The sequence below is a fragment of the Aulonocara stuartgranti genome (assembly GCF_965226115.1).
Source record: "Aulonocara stuartgranti genome assembly, chromosome: 23".
Classification (NCBI taxonomy): domain Eukaryota; kingdom Metazoa; phylum Chordata; class Actinopteri; order Cichliformes; family Cichlidae; genus Aulonocara; species Aulonocara stuartgranti.
In genome coordinates, this window is record NC_138958.1 from 46,010,484 (window position 1) to 46,033,908 (window position 23,425).

At 42.1% G+C, this 23,425-nt stretch overlaps 1 protein-coding gene and 1 long non-coding RNA gene across 2 annotated transcripts in view; one reads left to right on the forward strand and one right to left on the reverse strand.

Annotated features, from left to right (window-relative positions):
* The window catches only part of LOC309701482 (uncharacterized protein), a 2,150,955-nt gene that overhangs the window by 1,419,332 nt on the left and 708,198 nt on the right, over nucleotides 1-23,425 (forward strand). The window lies entirely within an intron of this gene.
* LOC309701612 lies at nucleotides 1,087-2,145 on the reverse strand. Its single transcript, XR_014275172.1, has 3 exons — nucleotides 2,055-2,145; nucleotides 1,614-1,683; nucleotides 1,087-1,401 (listed from the first exon to the last, which is right to left on the reverse strand). It is a non-coding gene; the product is annotated as an uncharacterized lncRNA (long non-coding RNA).

Genomic DNA, 23,425 nt, shown 5'->3' on the forward strand with positions numbered 1-23,425 from the left:
CACGCAAGTCGAGCTGCCCGAGATTCACAGAATTTACAGAAAATGTAAAATTTTTGCAGGAGCGATTCTAGGATCAGAGCTTTGGGGGGCTGAGCACCCAGAGAGCTGCCCAGCCAGCCAAGATACACTTTACTCGTCACAATGAGACTTCTTCCCCGTCTCTGTCGGTCCCTGCATCCTCCCTGTCCTCATGTTGTCTTCGTCTCCTTTATCAGTCATCATAATTTTACCATCTCTGTGCAAGTCTGCAAATTTCTTTATTAAATCAAAAGATTCTTAAATCCATCAAGTCTCTCTGTGCCTGGGTCCTCGTCACAAAACATGACATCACTGTTTTGTACATTTTAACAATTTAATCCCACATTTGTGAAAAAAAAGCAAAACACTTTTTTGAAAAGTCTGTAACAAAACCATCAAATCTGATCAAGGTTATTTAAATGCTGCCAAAGAAGAATGGATTGGAATAAAAAAAATACATATCCTAACCTTAATTACTGGAGGAGAATAATGAATGATGCTCATAGTGAGTAAGAAGTAAACTGAGTGCATATTTTGGACAGAGATTCACTTTTAATGTGTTTGTATAATATAATACAGATACATAAAAAATATAATTACATTAATAAATAAATAAATTATTACAAATAAATTATTACAAAATATTTAAAAAACGAATATAAAAATGGAGGCAACTTTGCCTGTGGTAGAATGTATACAATGCATGAAAAAATCTTTACTGCAGATACTAATTTTGTGTTTTTAGATTTATGAGTTTCATGCTTTCATAGTGGTGCTTGGGAGAGCTTGACATTTTTATCAGGTGGTCCACACTGTAAAAAGTGTGAAAAACACTGATAAGTGTCTGTGTGCTTCTGGAAAACATTTAAAGGTGCAGTACAGAATCTTTGAAACAAGCTTAAAACATTTGTAGAATATAAACAGAGCATCTGCTTCTCTTTACAGCTCCTCACTCCACCAGGGCTGTTTGGCTCTGATAGTGTGCAAATGTGATGTACGTACTGCGGCAGTCGTACAGACAACTGGACGGTCCAAAAGTTGGCCGACCTATTACTGGCTGAGGTTTTAGTAGAGTTGTGGCTGAACCACATAAAAATATATCATTAATTTTAATCTCCCCAATCAATGATAATGTTATGTTGGAATGTTGTTAAAGAGGGTCAAAATGTTTCAACCCAGTTTGTTTTGCAGATTCTGTTTAGCAGCTTTAATATAGGGAGAACACAACTTCCAGATATTGTGAGTAAAATCAGGTTTTTTCTCTTTGTCAGTTTAACAGTTTCTGTTGTGCCTGTCACTGTTCCCTGTCTGTTTTCTTACCTGGTTCTTCCTGACCTTGTACTTTCTCCTCACGTTCCCCTCTTTCCTCTCTCCCTCTTTCGACTGACAATCATACACAAATAGATTGTATTCAATCAGATGAAAAATTAAATTAATATGAAAAAATACTATTAAGATCACTAACAAAAAGTCCTCTCTCAGTCTACTTTCAACCAAAAGGCAAATAACCAAACCACACGAACATCTAATAAAAGATATAAACATTGAAACACTGATCCAACATTATTCTTGATTCACGGATCATTTGATCTTACACTTTTTCCTGAATGTGGCTCCTTTTTTTGAAAAAACTTCCTTATATCCATTATGAACCTGGCTGTCTCTCTGTACACAAACACACACACACACACACACACACACACACACACACACACACACACACACACACACACACACACACACACACACACAACAGGAGTTATAAGGTTAATGGGCATTCAGTCAGTTAGCTAGTTAGCATCCATTTAAAACAGGACAGTGGTAACAACAGCAGGCTACGGACAATTATAAGTTTTAGATTTTAAATAGTCTGTATACATTTCAATGGGAGCAACAGGACGGTCAAATGTCGCTGATTTTACTACAGAGCAGGACGGATTGTAGGGTAGCAAACATCGTGGGAAAACACGCTTTCAACACTGCAGGTTACCTGGTGTAATGTTTTTCAGCTAAAAGAAACATGGCCTGACTCCTACCTAACTATATAAAGAGTAACTGAAGGTTAAATGCAGCCAATATGTCCTGTTTTAAGCCAGGCACTTACACCTCCGCTCTGCTGCGTCTCAGCCACCATCCTCTGGCAGAAAGGGCGCTAAAGCCAGAGCAGGGGAGAGCTGGAACAAACCACTTTAGGGGGGGGGGGGGAGGTTATCTATACTTTTGTTGTTAAAGTGTTACGTCTCAACCAAGTCTGTATGCTTTTTATATTTTTAGTAGTGTGTCACACAAACAGCAAATATTGTCAAAAAAGTAAGAAATCTTTGGGGGTGCTTTGATTCATTTTGGGGGGTGCTGAAGCACCCAGGCTAACTGGGAACATTCCCGCATCAATCAAGTCAAACTTCTGTTATTGAAGCTAGCCGCCCACAATGGTGGAGAGAAAAGTTGATTCTGAAAGCAGAGCCTTTCAGCGCCAGTGGGAGACTGAATATATGTTTACAGACATGCTGGTAAACCCATGTATCTTATTAGTGGAGCTAATGTGGCTGTAATTAAGGAATTTAATTTAAGACGGCACTTCGAGACAAAACGTCAGGATAACCTGAAAAACCTAAATGCAGAGCAGAAACTACAGAAAGTAGAAGAGCTAAAGAAGAATCTGACATTTCAGCAGACGTTTGTCACTGTGATAGATTGATTATTTGTTGAAGTTCATAATGGAGTAAAAAGTTGTGGTTAAAAGTTACCCAATATATTATTCAATTTATTTCAAATATGTAAATGTATAAACAAGGGTAAACGAAGTCCCATCAAAGAGATGTAATGTAACACAGGCTAAAATAGTTAAAAGAGTTCATGACTATGTTCAACCGGATAATAATCCTTAATGCGACTACAACCTGTGTAACATTCAATCTGTGATCTACTTGTTGAGCCTGGGGAATAATCCATGTGATTTAGTGATCACGATTGATTAGTTATGCCTGCCGTTGCCGGAAGGGGGAGATCTGGCCACGAAGCAATGAAGCTGCTGAAGGAGAAGCATCGTGTCTGAGCGTCGTCATTGACTTATCCCCTTTTCAGCCCCTTTTCAGGGTGTAACATCACCAGAGCAAAATCACAAAGTGAAGCTGTTGTGAGAGCAAGTTTTATTGTAGCAGAGGAGCCAAATCAGCCCGATACCACTCTGAAGAGCTGCATGATGAAGCTGTGCGACGTCTTGTGTCCAAACAAAACGCAGATTTTTGCAAATGTGGGCCTGAGCAGAAATACGATTGCTGATCGGGTTTGTGAGATGGCCACTGATTTAAGAACACAGTTGTGTGAAAGAAGCAAAAACTTTATTGCTTGCTGTGGATGAAAGTACAGACATGATGGACATTGCACAGCTGGCCATCTTCATCCGTGGAGAGGAAATACTGAACATTAAATCGATGCACGGGACAACGACAGGGAAAGACATTTTTGAAAACGTATGTTAAAGTGTAACCGACATGAAACTGCCCTTGTGTGTGCTTTTTTTGCTTTTTCTGGGGGTTTTGGCAGCATGTTCATATTTCTAACTTGCATAATTTTGACAGGATATATTTTTATGAAGAGCAAAATATTTAAAGTTTATTTAATCTGGAATATTATTCCTGTCTGTTTTTATTCATATTTATGTTTAAAAAAACATTGTTTTAGTGTGTTCAATAAATGTTTATCTTGTTTGGCCCACGACCTAAAGTGTGCCTTGAGTTTTGGCCCCCTGTGCGATTGAGTTTGACGCCCCTGATCTAATCTGACTGAGCTGGAGCTGTTTTGCAAAGAAGAATGTGCAAAGATTTCAGTCTGTAGATGTGCAAAGCTGGTAGAGACAGACCCTAAAAGACTGGCAGCTGGAACTGCAGCAAAAGCTGGTTCTACAAAGTATTGACTCAGGGGGCTGAATAATTACACACACCCCACTTTGCAGTTATTTATTTGTACAAAATGTTTGGAATCATGTATGATTTTCGTTCCACTTCTCACGTGTGCACCACTTTGTGTTGGTCTTTCACCTGGAATTCCACTAACATTGATTCATGTTTGTGGCTGTAATGTGACAAAATGTGGAAAAGTTCATGGGGGCCGAATATTTTTGCAAGCCACTGTGTCACGATCCTGGGTCTTATGACCCAGTGTTTTGAGTTTTAGTTCTTTTGATGTTTATAGTGTATGTTTAAGCTTATTAGGTTTCCTATGTTCGTTTGCTTATTAGCTCCCCCTTGTGTTTTCAACCCCTGTGAAGTCTCCCTTGCCCTTCGTGTGTTTCATGTCTGTTGTCTTATGTTGTCATGTCTGCCTCTCGTGTTTCCTGTTTTATTTTGAAGAGATCTCGTGTTTTTATATTATGGATTATGTTTTGAGTCCTTTGTTGTACTGTTTCCTGTTTCCCTAGATTTCAGTTATGGTTATCATAGGTTTAGTTCTTTGGCTTTGTAATATGGCTTCCCTGTGTTCAATGTTGTGTCTACTGTGACCTCTTTATACCATGTTTCTGGTCCCTATGTTCTGTCTTCTCAGTTGCTGTTAAGTTTGCATGTTTAGAGTTCAGTGTGTTTCCTGTTTTATTTTGAAGGTCCATGTCTCATGTGAGTGTTTCTAGTTTTGCTTCCCTTGTCTCATCCAGCCTGATTACTCCCAGCTGTGCTCTCCTTCTGTGTCTCATTCCCTCGTTATCCCTCAGTGTATTTAAGCCCTGTGTTTCTCTTTGTCAGTGTCGTAGTCTCCCTCATGGCTGTGTTTCCCTGTGTGTCAGTTTATCCATGCCCCAGTTTAGTTTTGTTATATTTTTGTGCCATTCTGCAATAAAGCAGCTTTTTGAGTTTTATTCCTGCGTGGTGAGTTTTGCGTTTGGGTCCTTCTCTTGCCTGTACACAGCCGAAACATGACACACTGTATATTTGAGACGGGCAGTTCACAGTCAGCCTGACACCTGCTGGCAGTCAGGTGATGATGACGCAGACGAGCTTTAGTCTACATCAAACATCTGTGATACCAGATTATTAATAACATGTGCAAACAAGGAAATTATAAAAAATATGAGCAGTGATTGTAAAGAACAGTGTGTTTCAAACAATGCAATTTTATCCCTTTGTCAACATACGAGGCTAACACACCAAAGTCCCCCAAACTTTCAGTTCTGCTCCATCTTTTTAGCACCAAATCACAAGAACAGTGACCTCAAAGCATTTTGTACTCGACTGAAATAGTTTACATTAATACAGAGGAAATGCTAACAATCACGGCTCCCTGTGAACAAGCACTTAGTGCGAAGGAAAAACTCCCTTGTAACAGGAGGAAACCTCCAGCAGGTCCAAGCTCAGGGAGGCGCGGCCATCTGCTGGTGTATTGGTGGTAAAAGGAGGGAGAAAAGGAAAAGAAAGCACGGGGAGACGCCACAACACACAGACTAAAGGAAAGGGGGGACAAAATTCACTGGCAGTGCTGATATAGAAACATGTGGGCAGTGAAAACATTTCCAAGTTCTTGTATTTATTTTTAAATCCTTCTATTTTCTCACCCCACCTACCTGTCTGAGCTGCGTTACTCCTACTGATGAGAGGTCACATGAAGGTGCTTTTCAACTTGATAAATTACCCCAGACTCTTTCAATCAATAGGTAAGAGTGTGTTCACATGAAAGAGGCAGTGTTCCCATGTTTACGATTCTGACCAATCAGAAACAGACACAGGTCTATTGGCATCAGAGCCACTGATGGTGTGTGTGTGTCCATGACTCACACAGAAATCAAAGCGACGCCCAGACAAGAGGCCACCTTTCGCTGTCCGTGTCCCAGAGCTGCAGCCATCACCCTGCTGCAGTGGAGCAGACGTGGCCTGGATCCTCTGTTCTATCGTAACTTGTTTCAAAGACAGCAGCCTGAGTCCTTTGGAGACCGAGTGGAGTTGAAGGATGGAGACCTCACTTTGATTCTGAAGAACGTCATCATCAGCGATAACGGCACAAACAAGTGTCGGATTGTGTTCAGGAACAAAAAGAGCACAGAGAGATCGTTCAGTGCTTCATCAAGCTCACAGTGAGGCCTCGGGTGAGTTTGGATCATCCTACTACTGCTGTTACTGCAAAATATACAGAAAATGCAAAAAATCCTCTTGATTTTCTCATGTTAAATATTCCAGTTCTTTGATCTTTGGGCTGAAGGAAGAACAGCACTCGGTGTATAAATGCTCAATCAACAATCTCTTTATTCCAGACAAACACTTTGACCATAAACCATCCGGATGGGGAGATGAGCGCGGGAGGGTGTCCGCCTGATCTCCAAGTGTCTGAGCGTTTCTCACATTCTTATAGCTTCAGCCCCTCCAAGCTAAACATCCACATTCTTTCTCTCTCAGTGAGCCTGAGTTATGACCTCGGCTTCCTGTGCAGTATGTTCTGTTCTTTTCTAATCAGACAAATAAGGCCTTGATTCTCTGAAAACAGTATTTCTTATAACTCAGCAGTATCATGCATCATAAAACAATATCATTCATTCACCATAAATCAGCAGTCTGATGTAATACAAATCAGTCTGATAAATCAAATAGTTATCACCTTCTTCTAAGTCTGGAGAATAATGCAAACTAAAACTACATAATAATTTCACAATCTTTTATTAGGGGTACAACGTGGCATAAGATAATATAATAATCTTACACTCATAGTTATGGAATTATAGAAATTTATAGTCTCGAGTAATAAACTGCAGCAATATTGATCTGACTCTAAGTTCTCATCACGAAACTCTTCTGATCATTTCATCTGAGCACACATTTGAGTGAAGTTTCATTTTAGACCACACAGATGTCAAAGTGAGGTCTGAACAAGACGTCACTCTTCAGTGTCGGGGACCCACAGATGCAGATATCACAGCATTAGAGTGGAGCAGACCCGAGCTCGAGTCAGACGGCTCTGTGTTCTTCCAAAGCCATCACTCAGATGAGAACTATCAGCACGAGTCCTTCAAATGCCGAGTGGAGCTGAGACGCTCATCCATGAAGGAGCGAGACGTTTCTGTGACTGTGAGGAACATCAGCATCAGCGATACAGGAAGATATGAATGTAAGATTACAGCCAACCACAGCATCTGTGGTGAGAGAGTCATCAAGGAGTTCAGGCACTCCATCAAGCTCACAGGCACAGACTCAGGTGAGATTCTAGAGTTGCAGGGCTTCCTCCAGAGCAGCTGTTAGAAACACAGCTGCATCTTCTTTCTCTCACACACAGAAAAGAGTGAGACAGAGTGAGGCATCAGGGAGTTTAATTACCAGCTTTAAGACAAATGAATGAGAGTGCTGAATGATAGCACTCATGAGTGGTGCAGCATGCTTTAATTACTACCCACTAGTGAATGTGTCAGCAGCTGAAACTGTATTAATGGTGATTTAAAGAAACGAGTCCCAGTGTGTAGACCAGGCAAGCTGCTTCACTTGTAACACACTGGCAGAAACCCCAAGTCAGTTAGGATGACTACCTGAACATTTGAATGTTTCCACTGGTCACTGAGGTGGTACGTTACAGGGATCCAGTCTGTTCATTTACAGGACTCTACTAGAGCTGCTTTGCATGACTCACAGTTGAAATAATGCTTCTTTGTCTGATGCAGGGCCTTGGTTCACCCCATCAGTCGTGCAGGGGGTCGTCTGCTCTGCAAAAGTGCACTTTAATGTAAACTGTGCAGCAGTGCTGCAAACTAATCCAGACGAAATAAAAGCACAATGTCAGGAGCTACTGCAGTTCAGCATCAAACGTAGGCCAAATCAATCATTAATATGATTTTCATGATCATCTTGTTTGTCTTAATGTTCTTATGATTCAAAGAAACATCCAGCAGCTGTGAGATCGGCTGTACTGATTTAAAATGAAGTGTGTACGGCCCCAAAGCCTCTGAATGAGCTGCAGATGTGTTTCAAACTCCTGTAACAAAAGCAAACATGTCTGCATACCGGCTAACTTTGTCCACACACTGTTTCTGCTCTGCAGGTTTCACAGATGAAGATGCAAATAGTGGAGGATACGGGGATGGAGGAGATTGGGTTGGACTTTCATTAATAGTTTGTCTGTTAGTTTGGGCTGTTTGTTGTTCCTGCTGCTTCCGCTGTCGTCATAATTACCTGCAAGGAACTAAAGCCATTATAGCAGCATCCTCCTGAAAACAACATCTGCTCTGCTTTTCCACAAGAATGAAGATGCAGAGGTCTGGCTTTAGGATCTGAGCTCAGATAACATCTGGAGTTTAAAGCATCATTTTAATCTTCTTCTGCACAAAATGGCTCAGTCGAGTGCTGCCAACTCCAAGAGGTTTTCGGAGGATCGGGTGATGGAGATCTATAAAGTAGGAGTAACATTATATAGCTACTATGTCAAAATTCTATAGTATGGTATATGATATGGCACAGCCCTGCTGTAAAGATCAAATGTGTGACAGTGAAAGGTGCTACAAAGAAGTCGGGAGAGAAATGCTGCAGAAAAGTCTCTTTAGCAAACAACGAGCAAACATAAAGCCCGTCCAAATGAGGATCTGTTTCTAAATGTTTGGTCCCCGTTGCTTTTTTTATTTGCCAAATGATCTGTCCCAACTGTTGAGGGGGGGGGGAGTTGCTTCTAAGATGTCCTCAGGTAAATATGGAGTGAGTGTAAAGCACAACAGTTCACTCTTGTAGTTTATCTTTTTTTCTAAATCTGTGAGTAAATATTTATTTTCTCTTTTCCTTTCTTTTTTGTTTCTTTGTTTGTTTCTCTCTTCTTTCAGTCCCCCCCCCCACCCCCGATATGTGTATTTGCACAGGTATATCCCATATGGAAAAGAAATAGTAAAAACATATATGATTTACTCATGAAAGTGGCCACTTTCTCATTACTTTCATATATTTTTTAGTAAGTATATAAAACATACAAGTTTCATTATATAATTTTTCAAGGGATCTTATATGTGCTTTCACTCCTGTATGCTTTTCATACAAGTTTCATACAAGACAGATAAAATTGTTATAAGATTTCTATATATCTTTTCCATATGGGATAATGACTTCAATGTATTTCCTTTGGGGGTTTTTTCTCTTGTTTGTCTGCTTTGTTATGTTTTAATGCTTTTCCTGATAATGAATAAAAACTGTTAAAAGCCTAAAATCTTATTGGCGACTTATAAAGCACTGAATAGACAGGTCCCAGGGTGTCTGTCAGACCTACTGCAGCCTTATATGCCCCCTACAGCTCTTAGATCACCAAGGTCGAGGCTGGTTCTTAGAGGTGATCGTGCATTTACTCACTGGCTTTTAATACTACATGAGAGTTATTTACTCATTTTTTATTACCTATTTAGCATTGATGTTAATTGATATTGCTATTTTATTGTGTAATTTTTATGTTTGTACAGCACCACTGTTGTAATTAAAAGTGCCAAATAAATAAATAAATAAAATAAACAACGTTCTGCACATTTTCACTTTGATTTCAACCTTTATTTGGATCATTTTTACACACAAACTCTGGAAAGAACATTTCTTTATTGTCACGCTGTTTTAAATAAAGTTTAAACCCCGCCCCTACACAGGGGCGTGCCCACAGTGGGGGCACCGACCCCACTGGGCGACAGCGTGGATATGACCGGTGCTGGAATGTAACAGAGTACATTTACTCGAGTACTTCACTGATTGAAGTATTCCTATCAGGATGTGTCAGACGTGATTGGAGCTGTGAGGATTCAGGTGTGAACACGTTTGAACACAGCCACAGGTAAAACACTGCCCAGGTAATCACCAGCAGGACCTTTAAACCTTGCTGGGTGGATCTCTGGAGCTCCAAGAAAGTCCACAGCTGAGGGGAACTTGTTTTTTGGGGCCTGGGTCACAGCGAGGACGTCAGTGGAGAACGGGGAAGCTGAGCTGGTCTGTTACTGTCTGAAATAAATAGCATGAATATGATTACTGTACAGAGCACAAAGCAGACGGCCATGTTGCTTCAGTTCACATCTTATTTGGTGTGTTTTCACTGAGGGTTCAGTGGCAGACACGTCTGAGCTCAGTCTGCTGTCAGAAACACTGCAGCACTCCAGGAATTCACTCACACTCTTTCAGAAAGTCCCACAGGAGCCAAACAACAGCCATAAAGGCGCTTCCTGCTGGGACGCTCGGCCTCACACCACAAGCAACATGTTCACAAAAACACTGAGCACAGCTTTTATTGTGAAATATTAGGAGGAAGCTGAGTAAAATTCTCCTTGAGGTGGAGGTCACTGAGATTCAAAGCCGTTAAAGCAAAACTTCTATGAAGAGCTTACAGAGCACCGTCAGCCTCGGGATGGTGGGGACAGAGAGGCTGTAACTACATCTGCTGGTGTCACTGTGACCTCAGAGCAGTTTACATGAAACATGAAACGAATTACAACTTTTGCGATATTGACCAGCTCATGATGCAGAGTGTAGACTGTATCTGTGATAATGAAAATGATTTAAGGACTGGTTTATGACACGTCTATAAAAAATATAAAGTCTGTACAAATGTGAAACTACAAAGTTAAAAGCAGCTGGAACGACAGCTGTTCAAAGCTGAACACTTACATCAGCCAGAAGACAGAGTGAGTCCTCCATCTCTCTGAAGGAGGCCATCGTGGTGAGCACAGATGCAGCAGCAGTGTGGATGTGTCCACTCTCACAGTGTCTCTCTTTCAAGTTTGTCCTCACATTCTCAAAAAAAGAACATGTCTATGCAGATGCCCAGAGCCTAACAACACACCCGCTATAAAAACTTTTGTACCTCCAGATTTTCATATACTTACATTTGAAAGTGTTCGTCTCCTGCATTAACTCCCACTTCGATCACTATCATTATCAGAAAAATATCTCCTGTATGGCCCGCAATGAATCCTGGGATATGTTGGGCCACAAAGGACACACCTGACCCATCCTTCAAATTCAGGGAAATGAAGGACGCATTTGGAAGACTTCAAATTTGAACAGCCTTCGTCGCGTCCATGTGATACAATTTCCTACAAATGTGGCATTCGAAGCATCCTCTCCCTGAATTTGGAAACACCCAATGTGATGATAGAGAGCAGGAAGAACCAGTCTCAACAAGAGACACACACACCTGATTTCCTGTAACTGCAGAGGGGAGGAGCCACCCGAGCAGGTGGGAACAGGAAGAGAAACAGCTGAGCCTCCGTCAGAGCAGCAGGAGGACGGTGGAGCTGAGGCAGGGTGAGTGTTAACACCACATTGTTGTAGTTTTGCTGTCAGAGTCTCTGAGTGTGTTTGTTTGTGTGACTGTAGAGAGAAGAAGAGTCACAGTGAGCTCTGTAGCTGTGATTGGCTCAATAATCACCTTCAATGGACTGAACGCAGAGAACGAGCCGAGGAACCTGACAAACCTGTTTGTGTGTGTGTCTGTGTGTGTGTGTGTGTACCTGTTTAGACATGTTTGTGAGGACAAAGAGTTGGTATGCTACTATGTGGGCTAATAGAGTCCCACAAAATGGCCGTCCTCACGAGTTTGAGGATATTTTTGAGGCTTTTTGGTGTCCTCACTAAAATCTGAAAACAAGTGTCTGTGTGTGTGTGTGTGTGTGTGTGTGTGTGTGTGTGTGTGTGTGTGTCTGTGTGTCTGTGTGTGTACATGTTTAGACATGTTTGTGAGGACAAAGAGTTGGTATGCTACTATACTTGTGGGGACTAATAGAGTCCCACAAAATGCCCGTCCCCACGAGTTTGAGGATATTTTTGAGGCTTTTTGGTGTCCTCACTAAAATCTGAAAACAAGTGTCTGTGTGTGTGTCTGTGTGTGTATGTGTCATAAAGAGAGTCGAGTTCACGGTCGCACACTTTCTATCACAGAGACTAGGGATGGGTATCGAAAACCGGTTCTTGTTGACAACCGGTTCCCACTGTTTCAATTCCTTGGAATTGTTTGCCATTTTTGCAAACGATTCTCATCGATTCCAGTCGCCCTGAATGACGTCACCACGTTGCGGAGCGTAATTTACCTGGCAGGAAACACTACGAATATGCAAAAGCATTTGCTCACAAAACACACGATGACCTTAAATGAATGTCGTGTTTTTAATTCCGCTCTGGACTCGTGAATCTCAACCCAGCAGCAGCGGTAACGTTTTCACGTCCTCTCCCGTTAATGCGGCAGGTAAATAATCAACTAACAGTGCACATTATGTTAGCGCGATCTGCCTTATCTGCCATTACTGCCATTACTGTGCGTTTAGGTGACCATGATGAGCAATGCTGGACTGGGACAAAAAATCGGCCCGAGCATTGTGACTACAGACCGGCCCACCAGGATAAAGATTGAAAATGTGACGTCATTCAGGGGTAAAACCGCAAAGGATTCTGGGAACTTGTGGCAAGAGGTACTAGCGCACGCAGGCGTTCAATTGAACTCAGTTACACAGCGATAAAAAGAAACCCAAAAAATGGCAAGAAGCTGTTGTATTATTAACTGCAATAGCCGGTCGCATGACAGCCACGGGAAGCCGACGGGTAAAGAGATCTTTTTTTAATCGGATTACGTCGTTGAAGAGAAATTTTTTAAGCCATGTTTACGAAGTAAGAGCCGACGGATGGTCTGGATATACCAAATATAACGTCTCAGAACACTCCAGCTCACATGTTAGTCTGCTCCAAGCATTCCCACAAAGGTCAGAGTTTTGTAGTATTAATACGTCATTTTTCTTAACATAATTAGTGATATAGGTTACAAGCAAGTCTGGCGCTGAACAGAAATTGTCGCGCTATGCTCCTTTATTTATTGTGCATAAATAGTGAATTGTCCTGACACAATATTGCGTTTCGCTTCTGTTATTACCATGGTACATTGACAAAGGCTACATTCACACTGAAGGCGAAAGCACATTAAATCCGATTTTTTTGACCCTATGCGACCCATATCCGATCATGGTATGACAGTGTGAACGTCACAAATCCGATATTTTCAAATCCGATCTGGGTCACTTTCGTATGTGGTCCTGAATCCGATACATATCCGATGTTTCAGAAAGCGACTGCTGTGTGAACGGTCATGTCGCATTAAATCCGTCTTTTAATTCACTGACACAAGACAGACGCCAATTATCAGCGCTGGAGAAGACATCGTGAAAGCTTCCTGGCCATCCGGTGAAACTGTTAGGAAGACAACGTTGGAGAAACGTGAACATTTTATTTGTACTGTATAATCTCCAGATTCTGACAGAAATCTGCAGCTATCCTTTGAAGCACCGCTCCTCTAAAACAGCAATAAGGATCAATATTAGGTTATCTGCATTATTATCTAGATAACAAAATAACTTAAAGCAAAAATTGGGAAACGTGAAGTCCGAAGTCTTTATATTAAGGGCCATCAGTCAAACATATTGTTGGCTCTGGGTCTAAACAGAGCGCGTTGCGCCTGCGGCCGCTTTGAGCGTTCACGCTAGAGTACGTTTGCTGTCACATTTTATTTGTAGTGTGAACGAGCGGACGAGCAGAGGCGGTGGTGTATGTTTCATGATCAACAACAGCTGGTGTGATTATGCAAACGTGCACCCGGTCAAATCCTTCTGCTCACCTCAAAAACCTTCTGCTCAAATCACCTTCTGAGAGATCCACAGCCTACGGCTCTTCAATGGGGTGTCACAGGGTCCCCGGGGAAAAAATTGTAAATGTAAAATAATAAAATAAATATTCTTCTGTTGCAATAACAAAGTATAACATAAATTATTCTGTAGCAATTACACAAGAATATCCAGTAATGTCCCTGCCTACAATTAAACACATTCACTTACTGAAAATCGGGGCATCTGCTGCGGCAAATGGCTGCAAGCCTTTGACCACAAACTTAGACACTGCTCGGTGACATTCATCTATCCTGGCCTGAAAGGAGACGCCTGAAAGCACCGCAGCAATTTCCTGATGTTGTAAACCTGCTCAACATTTGGCAATAAACCCCTTTCTGATTCTGATTCTGATTCTAAACCTTGCTGGGTGGATCTCTGGAGCTCCAAGAAAGTCCACAGCTGAGGGGAACTTGTTTTTTGGGGCCTGGGTCACAGCGAGGACGTCAGTGGAGAACGGGGAAGCTGAGCTGGTCTGTTACGGTCTGAAATAAATAGCATGAATATGATTATTGTACAGAGCACAAAGCAGACGGCCATGTTGCTTCAGTTCACGTCTTATTTGGTGTGTTTTCACTGAGGGTTCGGTGGCAGACACGTCTGAGCTCAGTCTGCTGTCAGAAACACTGCAGCACTCCAGGAATTCACTCACACTCTTTCAGAAAGTCCCACAGGAGCCAAACAACAGCCATAAAGGCGCTTCCTGCTGGGACGCTCGGCCTCACACCACAAGCAACATGTTCACAAAAACACTGAGCACAGCTTTTATTGTGAAATATTAGGAGGAAGCTGAGTAAAATTCTCCTTGAGGTGGAGGTCACTGAGATTCAAAGCCGTTAAAGATTGACAGCCAAAAAAAAGAAGCAAAACTTCTATGAAGAGCTTACAGAGCGCCGTCAGCCTCGGGATGGTGGGGACAGAGAGGCTGTAACTACATCTGCTGGTGTCACTGTGACCTCAGAGCAGTTTACATGAAACATGAAACGAATTACAACTTTTGCGATATTAATCCCTTTGACCAGCTCATGATGCAGAGTGTAGACTGTATCTGTGATAATGAAAATGATTTAAGGACTGGTTTATGACACGTCTATAAAAAATATAAAGTCTGTACAAATGTGAAACTACAAAGTTAAAAGCAGCTGGAACGACAGCTGTTCAAAGCTGAACACTTACATCAGCCAGAAGACAGAGTGAGTCCTCCATCTCTCTGAAGGAGGCCATCGTGGTGAGCACAGATGCAGCAGCAGTGTGGATGTGTCCACTCTCACAGTGTCTCTCTTTCAAGTTTGTCCTCACATTCTCAAAAAAAGAACATGTCTATGCAGATGCCCAGAGCCTAACAACACACCCGCTATAAAAAATTTTTGCACCACCAGAGAGAGAGCAGGAAGAACCAGTCTCAACAAGAGACACACACACCTGATTTCCTGTAACTGCAGAGGGGAGGAGCCACCCGAGCAGGTGGGAACAGGAAGAGAAACAGCTGAGCCTCCGTCAGAGCAGCAGGAGGACGGTGGAGCTGAGGCAGGGTGAGTGTTAACACCACATTGTTGTAGTTTTGCTGTCAGAGTCTCTGAGTGTGTTTGTTTGTGTGACTGTAGAGAGAAGAAGAGTCACAGTGAGCTCTGTAGCTGTGATTGGCTCAATAATCACCTTCAATGGACTGAACGCAGAGAACGAGCCGAGGAACCTGACAAACCTGTTTGTGTGTGTGTCTGTGTGTGTGTGTGTGTGTACCTGTTTAGACATGTTTGTGAGGACAAAGAGTTGGTATGCTACTATACTTGTGGGGACTAATAGAGTCCCACAAAATGGCCGTCCTCACGAGTTTGAGGATATTTTTGAGGCTTTTTGGTGTCCTCACTAAAATCTGAAAACAAGTGTCTGTGTGTGTGTCTGTGTGTGTATGTGTCATAAAGAGAGTCGAGTTCACGGTCGCACACTTTCTATCTCAGAGGCTGTATCCCAATTCTATGGAGCCCCTCTGATGACATGGTCCAAAAAATAAATCAATTGTGACCATGAAATGCTAGTTGGTGGGCACGAAACACTTGACCAATAACCGTGATCCTTCCCAGGCCCTTGCAGTTGGTTGACAATAAAATCTATCCCGGCGTCCAGGTCCTGTAAAGCAGCTGGGCTCTCAGTATCCTGTTTAAATGTCTCTCCGTAATAATGGTTCCTTGCATTGCAGGCTTTTCAAAATGCATTTGTAGCTCATTCCCAGCCTAAAATAAAACTCAATCATACCGTCTCTGTTCACGGTGTATATGTTTAGCCTACTCTCATGCTTATGTCTCTACGCAGCTGTCCAGGAATTGTATCAATATGATATGCGCACGCTAACTATTTCGTTGCCACAAATGCGTAATTCGTTGCCACGTTAAACCCATTTCGTGCCCACAAATTAGCATTTCGTGCGCACGTTATACCTATTTCATGCCCTCGAAAATAGTATTTCGAGGGCACGAAATAGTATTTTGTGGCCACAATTTATTTATTTTTGGACCATGTCATCAGAGGGGCACCGTACAATTCAGGTTCTGCAGCCTCAAAGTACGCAGCCTCAACGGTCCTCAAGGGCCGCGTACTCAAAGACCGCTAAGGCCGGAAGTGCGAGGCTTGTGAAATGGGCGGTCTAGCCTCCGTCGCGCTGACTAGGTTGCCTAGCAACCATGATACTAACAGCTGGAAACGTTTCACACAGCTTTGTTTGACAGAAATGAAGGAGAACATATTTTCGTTTGTTTCTACATGAGCTTTGTGTGATTTGATAAGTATCTGAGGCTGAGGCCACAGGATTGTAAAACATGATTGTTGGGCTTCATTTCTGTGCTGAACAGTTATTTTAAGATTAGCTAGTAAATAACAATTAGCTAATGTTGTTCATGAGACTAAAGTCATCTCACTGTGGTAATGTAAATATAATATGGCCAATATTATATGTATTGTCAGATTATTATGATATATTACAACAGTGAGTTTGAACTCTGTGTCAAAGATTCAAGTTGCAGTTATTTATATTTCCTGTCAACTTAAATCTTCACTCAAAGACAAGCATCTGTGACAGTGTGTATACAGATGTATTATATAAGAGACAAATATTGTTTGTTTAATATGTTGGCATCATTACATTTGACTCAATGCTTACATATATGTGTAAAAAGCAAGTGTACGAGCTGTGATAACTGTTTCTGATAGAATGAAGAGTAGACTGATATATTAAATATTCCTTTATTGGGTGAGAAAATCAGACCATGTAATAACTGCTTTAAGTCATACAGAATAGATATCAGAGCCTTAAACAGGCTGACTTCTACTAAATGGGTCAAACTGGGCAGAAAGTCTACAAACACTTAACATCCTTATAGAATATGATGTAACACTATAGATCAACTTACCTCAGAATATATAAAGCATATAAACAGTTACAGCAATATGATGCAACAAACACAGCAGTGCTACTGATCCAAAATACTCACAGCTTCATAGAACTGAAACAAACATTTATTTTTAGCTCCAACTTTAGGTTTCTGAACATTAAACTTGTTGCTGCCTGTAACTTGAAGGCCCTGAGTACTTTCTCCCACACTGAAAACACTGGAATGATCAAATTATTTGAACATTACCTAATAAGACTGATTCAGGACAGACAATTAGTTATGTTAAACTTTTCTAGCAGTCCTTCACAAACAGGGAACAGTCTTCTGTCCACAAACTGGACAGAAGACTGAAAGCAAAGCAACCTACATGGTCCTTACCATCGGTGACCCTGGCTGTTTAGGACTTTATTTTAGCCTCAACCAGCGTTGCCTTCTTCCTGTTTACCCGACGTCATCGGAGCACGCTCACCCAAAGCTGCTTTATTGGTCGCCATGCCGATGGGATACGAGGGGAGGTGGAGCAAATATGAACAACCTACAAATACTGCCTGCTACCACGGATGGACAGACAGTTAAATTAGCTCTCTTAAACAAAAGATCTGTATCAAATAAAACTCATGTTCTTCGGGACTTTTTTGGTACTCATGTACCTGGATGTCATGCTCCTAACTCAGACATGGCTGTGCGCTGGTGAAGTGGCACCCTTGCTGGAACGATGCCAGCTTCTTCAGCTACCCCAGCTTAGGAGGGGAGTGGGGTAGCCTCTATCATCAAAGACTGTTTTAAATGCAAACAGATACAAAGTCCTGGTGCTTTTACCTCATTTGAGTCCCAACTTCTGACTTTAAGCTGTCCCGTGGTTCTAATTATAGTCATCTATCGTCCACCTAAATATAATGACTTGATTATTTCGGAATTTTCAGACTTCTTGACATGTTTTATCACTCACTATGAAAGGATTCTTACAGTGGGGGACTTTAATATCCATCTATGTTGTGAGGATAAACCCCTGGTCAAAGATTTCTTAAATGTAACTGATTCCTTAAACTTCACACAATTTGTGTCTGGGCCAACACATAAGGGCCACACCCTAGACCTTGTCTTGGGCTACGGGCTGAATGTATCAATGACTGAAAATTGTGTTTTGCCTATTCTAGACCACTCAGCAATCTTATTTGATACTTTAATCCCTAAATCTCCAGCTTCTGAGAGGGGAAAATTGCCCCTCAGATCATCTCGTTATATTAGCCCCAAAGCATTGCTTGGAGTTAAATTACATCTAACTGATGTGTTGGACCCTATTTTTACCCAGGATGTATGTGTGGACACCTTGACTGCAAATCTTAATAATAAACTTCTTGAACTACCGAACTCTGTTGCTCCCGTAAGGAAGTTGAAATGTCCAAAAAAGGAACCCTATGCCTTGGTTCTGAACTTGAGAAGAGATTGTAGAAAAGCAGAGCGTCACTGGAGATCTTCCAGACTAGAAGTATTTCTCCAGGCTTGGAAGGACTCATTGTCTTCTCTTCAATCAGCGATGTTGACAGCGAAAGCAAATTATTTCTCAAATCTCATCATGAGCCATAAACATAACTCAAAACTCTTATTCAACACAGTGTCGCAGCTTACAGAGAGTAAGTCAACTCTCTGCTGCTCTAATTTGATGGCTCATGACTTTCTTACATTTTTCAGAGACAGGGCTGCAACACTTAGGAACAGAGATGGGCAGTAACGCGTTACAAGTAACGCGTTTCTGTAATCCGATTACTTTTTCAAGTAACGAGTAAAGTAAGGGATTACTATTGCAAAAACGGTAATTAGATTACCGTTACTTTCCCGTAGGAACGCTGCGTTACTGCGTTACTAAAACCGTTATTTTTTTGCGAGAATGTCTCATGACAGTGACGTAAGCAAGTGCGAAGTTCGTGGCAACAGCTGTGTGCAGATCAACAATGGATAATATATCGAGTGCGGGAGAGAGTATGAGCATGCAGCGTTTAAAGCGTGGAAGTACTGACCTTACTTTGAGTTTGATTCCATAAAAAGTGACAAAAACATTAGTGTCCATTAGCATTGTGCGTGGGAAGAAAACTTCTTTTTACAGCGAAAAAACCCCTAAACTTCCGAGCAAGCACCGAGTGCGCAACGACGTAATGGGAAACTCACAGAGAAACCCGCAGATTCTTCCACTGACCGCTGCGGCATACCTGCACCAGGGTAAACCTCCGCCTACCCTACTCCTGCTTTACAGGTGAAAATAGAGCAACAGGACCGCTGAGTCTTTGACTTTATTTATTTTCTGGTGTGTTTTACTTTCATCTATTTGAAAGACTGAGTGTAAACACACCAAAAAAATATTTTATGTGCTGGACTGTGCAGAAAATAGGTTTAAATGTTAAACTAATTTCTTCCAGTCAGAGAATGTTGCATATAATTAAATTTTTGCTTGATGCATAAAGTCAAAAGATTAAAACTAGTAAAACAAGTTTTAAAAAGAGACTTTTCCATTTGATTACATTTTGTATGATCGAATATGTAGAAAAAGTAGAATTGGGCTGAAAGATCTATCACTTTATCACCTCTTCAGGTTGTAAATCATGTTTTTAAAAAGTAACTAGGCAACTAAGTAATTAATTACTTTTGAAAATAAGTAATCAGTAAAGTAATGGGATTACTTTTGGGGGGAAGTAATCAGTAATTAGTTACTGATTACTTTTTTCAAGTAACTTGACCAACACTGCTTAGGAATCAGATTACTCCCTCCTCAAGCTGTTCATTAGACTACTCAGCTGCTTTGCCTGTTGGTGCTGATAAAGTGTTCTGTGACTTCAAGGTTATTTCCCTGTAGAGATGGCACGATACCACTTTTTTTTTATGTCCGATACCGATATCATAAATTTGGATATCTGCCGATACCGATATGAATCCGATATAGTGTATTTTTTGATCAATAAAACTGTTTTTTTTAATATCTTGCTTTTTTTTTTTAGAAATCTAATAAACTTAAACCTAATCCATCCTCCCTATTCTGGTATTTTAAATAGTAAGCAACCTAACTAATAGGGCTCTAAAACTCCCAGCAAATAAATAAATAAATAAAAAATAGGGAACCACCCTCCACCTCATGATGCTTAATTGACGTAATCAACTTTAATTTGATGCAGTGTGAAAAAAATGCACAGAAATAAATTATTTTTCAAGAATAATTAAATATATTCAACATCTTTCTTCAACAGAACTGCAGACTGCACAGATGGTACCTTCCCAAAGGAAAAAGTACTATAGCTTACTAGGGTATATTAGACTTTTACTATATACAGTAATGGACTTCTATACATTTTACATCAGATTAAAACTTTGGGTGTAAGATTCAGATAATTATTTATTAAAAGCTCGACATTTTAAATGAGAATAAGAAAGAAAAGTATGTCTTTGTGCCCCCTTTTCCCTGTTAATCCCCTATCGGCCCCCCTGGCTAAACTTTGCTAGATCCACCCCTGCAGAGTTACCAGCCGTCAGCTACATAGAAAAGGATCCTGGTTAGGGATGGGTATTGATAAGATTTTCACGATTCCGATTCCATTTTCGATTCTGTTTAACGATTCGATTCTTTATCGATTCTCTTATCGATTCTCTTATCGATTCTCTTATCGATTCTTTTTAAAAAAGGAGAACACTAAGGTCGATTAGCTTAGAACTTTGTTTTATATCTTCTCTTTGAAGAAGATAGAAATTTAGGAGTAACATGGCCTTACAAACCCAACAGTGAGATCTTAAGAGATCCAGCCTACGGCTCTTCAATGGGGTGTCACAGGATCCCCGGGGAAAAAATTGTAAATGTAAAATAATAAAATAAATATTCTTCTGTAGCAATAACAAAGTATAACATAAATTATTCTGTAGCAATTACACAAGAATATCCAGTAATGTCCCTGCCTACAATTAAACACATTCACTTACTGAAAATCGGGGCATCTGCTGCGGCAAATGGCTGCAAGCCTTTGACCACAAACTTAGTCACTGCTCGGTGACATTCGCCTATCCTGGCCTGAAAGGAGACGCTACCGGTAGACTGCAGCGAGAACTGCCAGCGTCTGAGCCAGACTCTGTCTCTCTCATCATGGTCACCTAAATGCACAGTAATGGCAGGTTTTGTAATAAGGCAGATCACGCTAACATAATATGCACTGTTAGTTGATTATTTGTGGGCCAAAGTGGTTATTAAGTGCCGGCCATTCTATCTACCGAGGGAATATACAGCCATACTCCTGTGCGCTGTGTACATCCCTCCCTCCCCCAATGTCAACAACAGGAATGAGGCACTGAATGAACTGTACCAGCACATCAGTGAGCAGCAGACAGCCCATCCTGATGCTTTTCTCATCCTGGCTGGGGATTTCAATCATGCAGACTTAAAGTGCGTGTTTCCAAAAATACAACAACACATAGACTTTCCAACAAGGGGAAATAACACACTGGACTTTGTTTACACCACCCAGAGAGGAGCTTACAAAGCTTTTCCCCTCCCCCACCTCGGCGCCTCAGACCATATCACTGTCATGCTAATGCCTGCTTACAGACCGCTCGTTAAAGTGACCAAACCGGTTCGTAAGCGGATACAAGTGTGGCCAGAGGGGTCTTCAGAGGCTCTACAGGACTGCTTTAATACTACAGACTGGAACATGTTTAAGCAGGCTGCCACCTATAACAACACCACTGACCTCCAGGAGTACGCAGAGACTGTTACTGCCTACATCAACAAGTGTATTGAGGATGTAACAGTCACGAAAACCATAACTGTCCGGGCCAATCAAAAACCATGGATGACAGGAGAGGTCTACAGGCTGCTGAAAGCTCGGAATGTTGCCTTCAGAGTTGGAGACGAGGCAAGCCTGAGGACAGCTAGGGCCAACCTTTCCCGTGGCATCAGAGAGGCTAAGAGACAGTACTCCAGGAAAATATCTCATCACTTCAAAGACAGCAGAGACTCACGGAGCCTGTGGCGGGGCATTCAGACCATCACAGATTACAAGCCCCCACCACAGACCTGTGATAGCACTATCCCCCTGCTGAACGAGCTGAACACTTTCTTTGCTCGCTTTGAAGTCCAAAACAGCACCACTGCACAGAAGACCCCACCCCCTCCTGGTGACCAGGTGATGACTCTGTCACCGGACAGCGTGAGGAGATCCCTCAGCAGGATCAATGCACGTAAAGCTCCGGGTCCTGACAACATTCCTGGTCGTGTACTGAGAGACTGTGCAGTGGAACTCACTGATGTCTTCACAGACATCTTCAACATATCACTCATCCAGGCTGTCGTCCCCACATGTTTTAAAGCCACCACAATCATTCCGGTTCCAAAAAAGTCATCTCCCTCCTGCTTTAATGACTACCGTCCTGTTGCACTTACTCCCATCCTGATGAAGTGCTTCGAACGACTAGTCATGCAACACATCAAGACTGTCCTGCCCCCCTCCCTGGATCCCTTCCAGTTTGCCTATCGGCCCAACCGCTCAACCGATGATGCCATCTCCACTGCACTCCACTCGGCACTCACACACCTGGACAAAAATGACTCATATGTTCGAATGCTGTTCATAGATTTCAGTTCAGCATTCAACACCATAATCCCCCAACAGCTCATTCAGAAACTGGTCCAGCTGGGGCTCAACACCTCACTGTGCAACTGGCTGTTGGATTTCCTCACCGGAAGACCTCAAGCAGTACGGGTTGGCAGTAATACATCCAGCACCATCATTTTAAACACGGGGGCCCCGCAGGGATGTGTGCTGAGCCCCCTCCTCTTCACTCTGCTGACCCATGACTGCACTCCATCATACAGCTCCAACCTCTTCATCAAGTTTGCGGACGACACAACGGTGGTGGGTCTCATTAGCAACAGGGATGAGACCGACTACAGAAGTGAGGTGAGACGCCTGGCCACGTGGTGTGCTGACAACAATCTCTCTCTGAATGTGGAGAAGACGAAGGAGATTGTTGTGGACTTCAGGAGAATGCACACCCAACATGCTCCTCTGACCATTGACGGAGCGTCTGTGGAGAGAGTGAGCAACACCAAGTTCTTGGGTGTGCACATCACAGAGGATCTCTCCTGGACGTACAACACCACAGCACTGGCCAAGAAATCACAGCAGCGTCTCTTCTTTCTCCGCAAACTAAGAAGAGCAGGAGCTCCAGCCCCCATCATGTACACTTTCTACAGGGGCACCATCGAGAGCATCCTGTCGAGCTGCATCACTGTGTGGTTTGGAGCCTGCAATGCGTCCTGTCATAGAACCCTCCAACGCATAGTGAGAGCTGCAGAGAGGATCATTGGTGTCTCTCTCCCCTCCCTCCAGGACATTTACAGCACCCGTCTCACTAAAAAAGCCCTTTG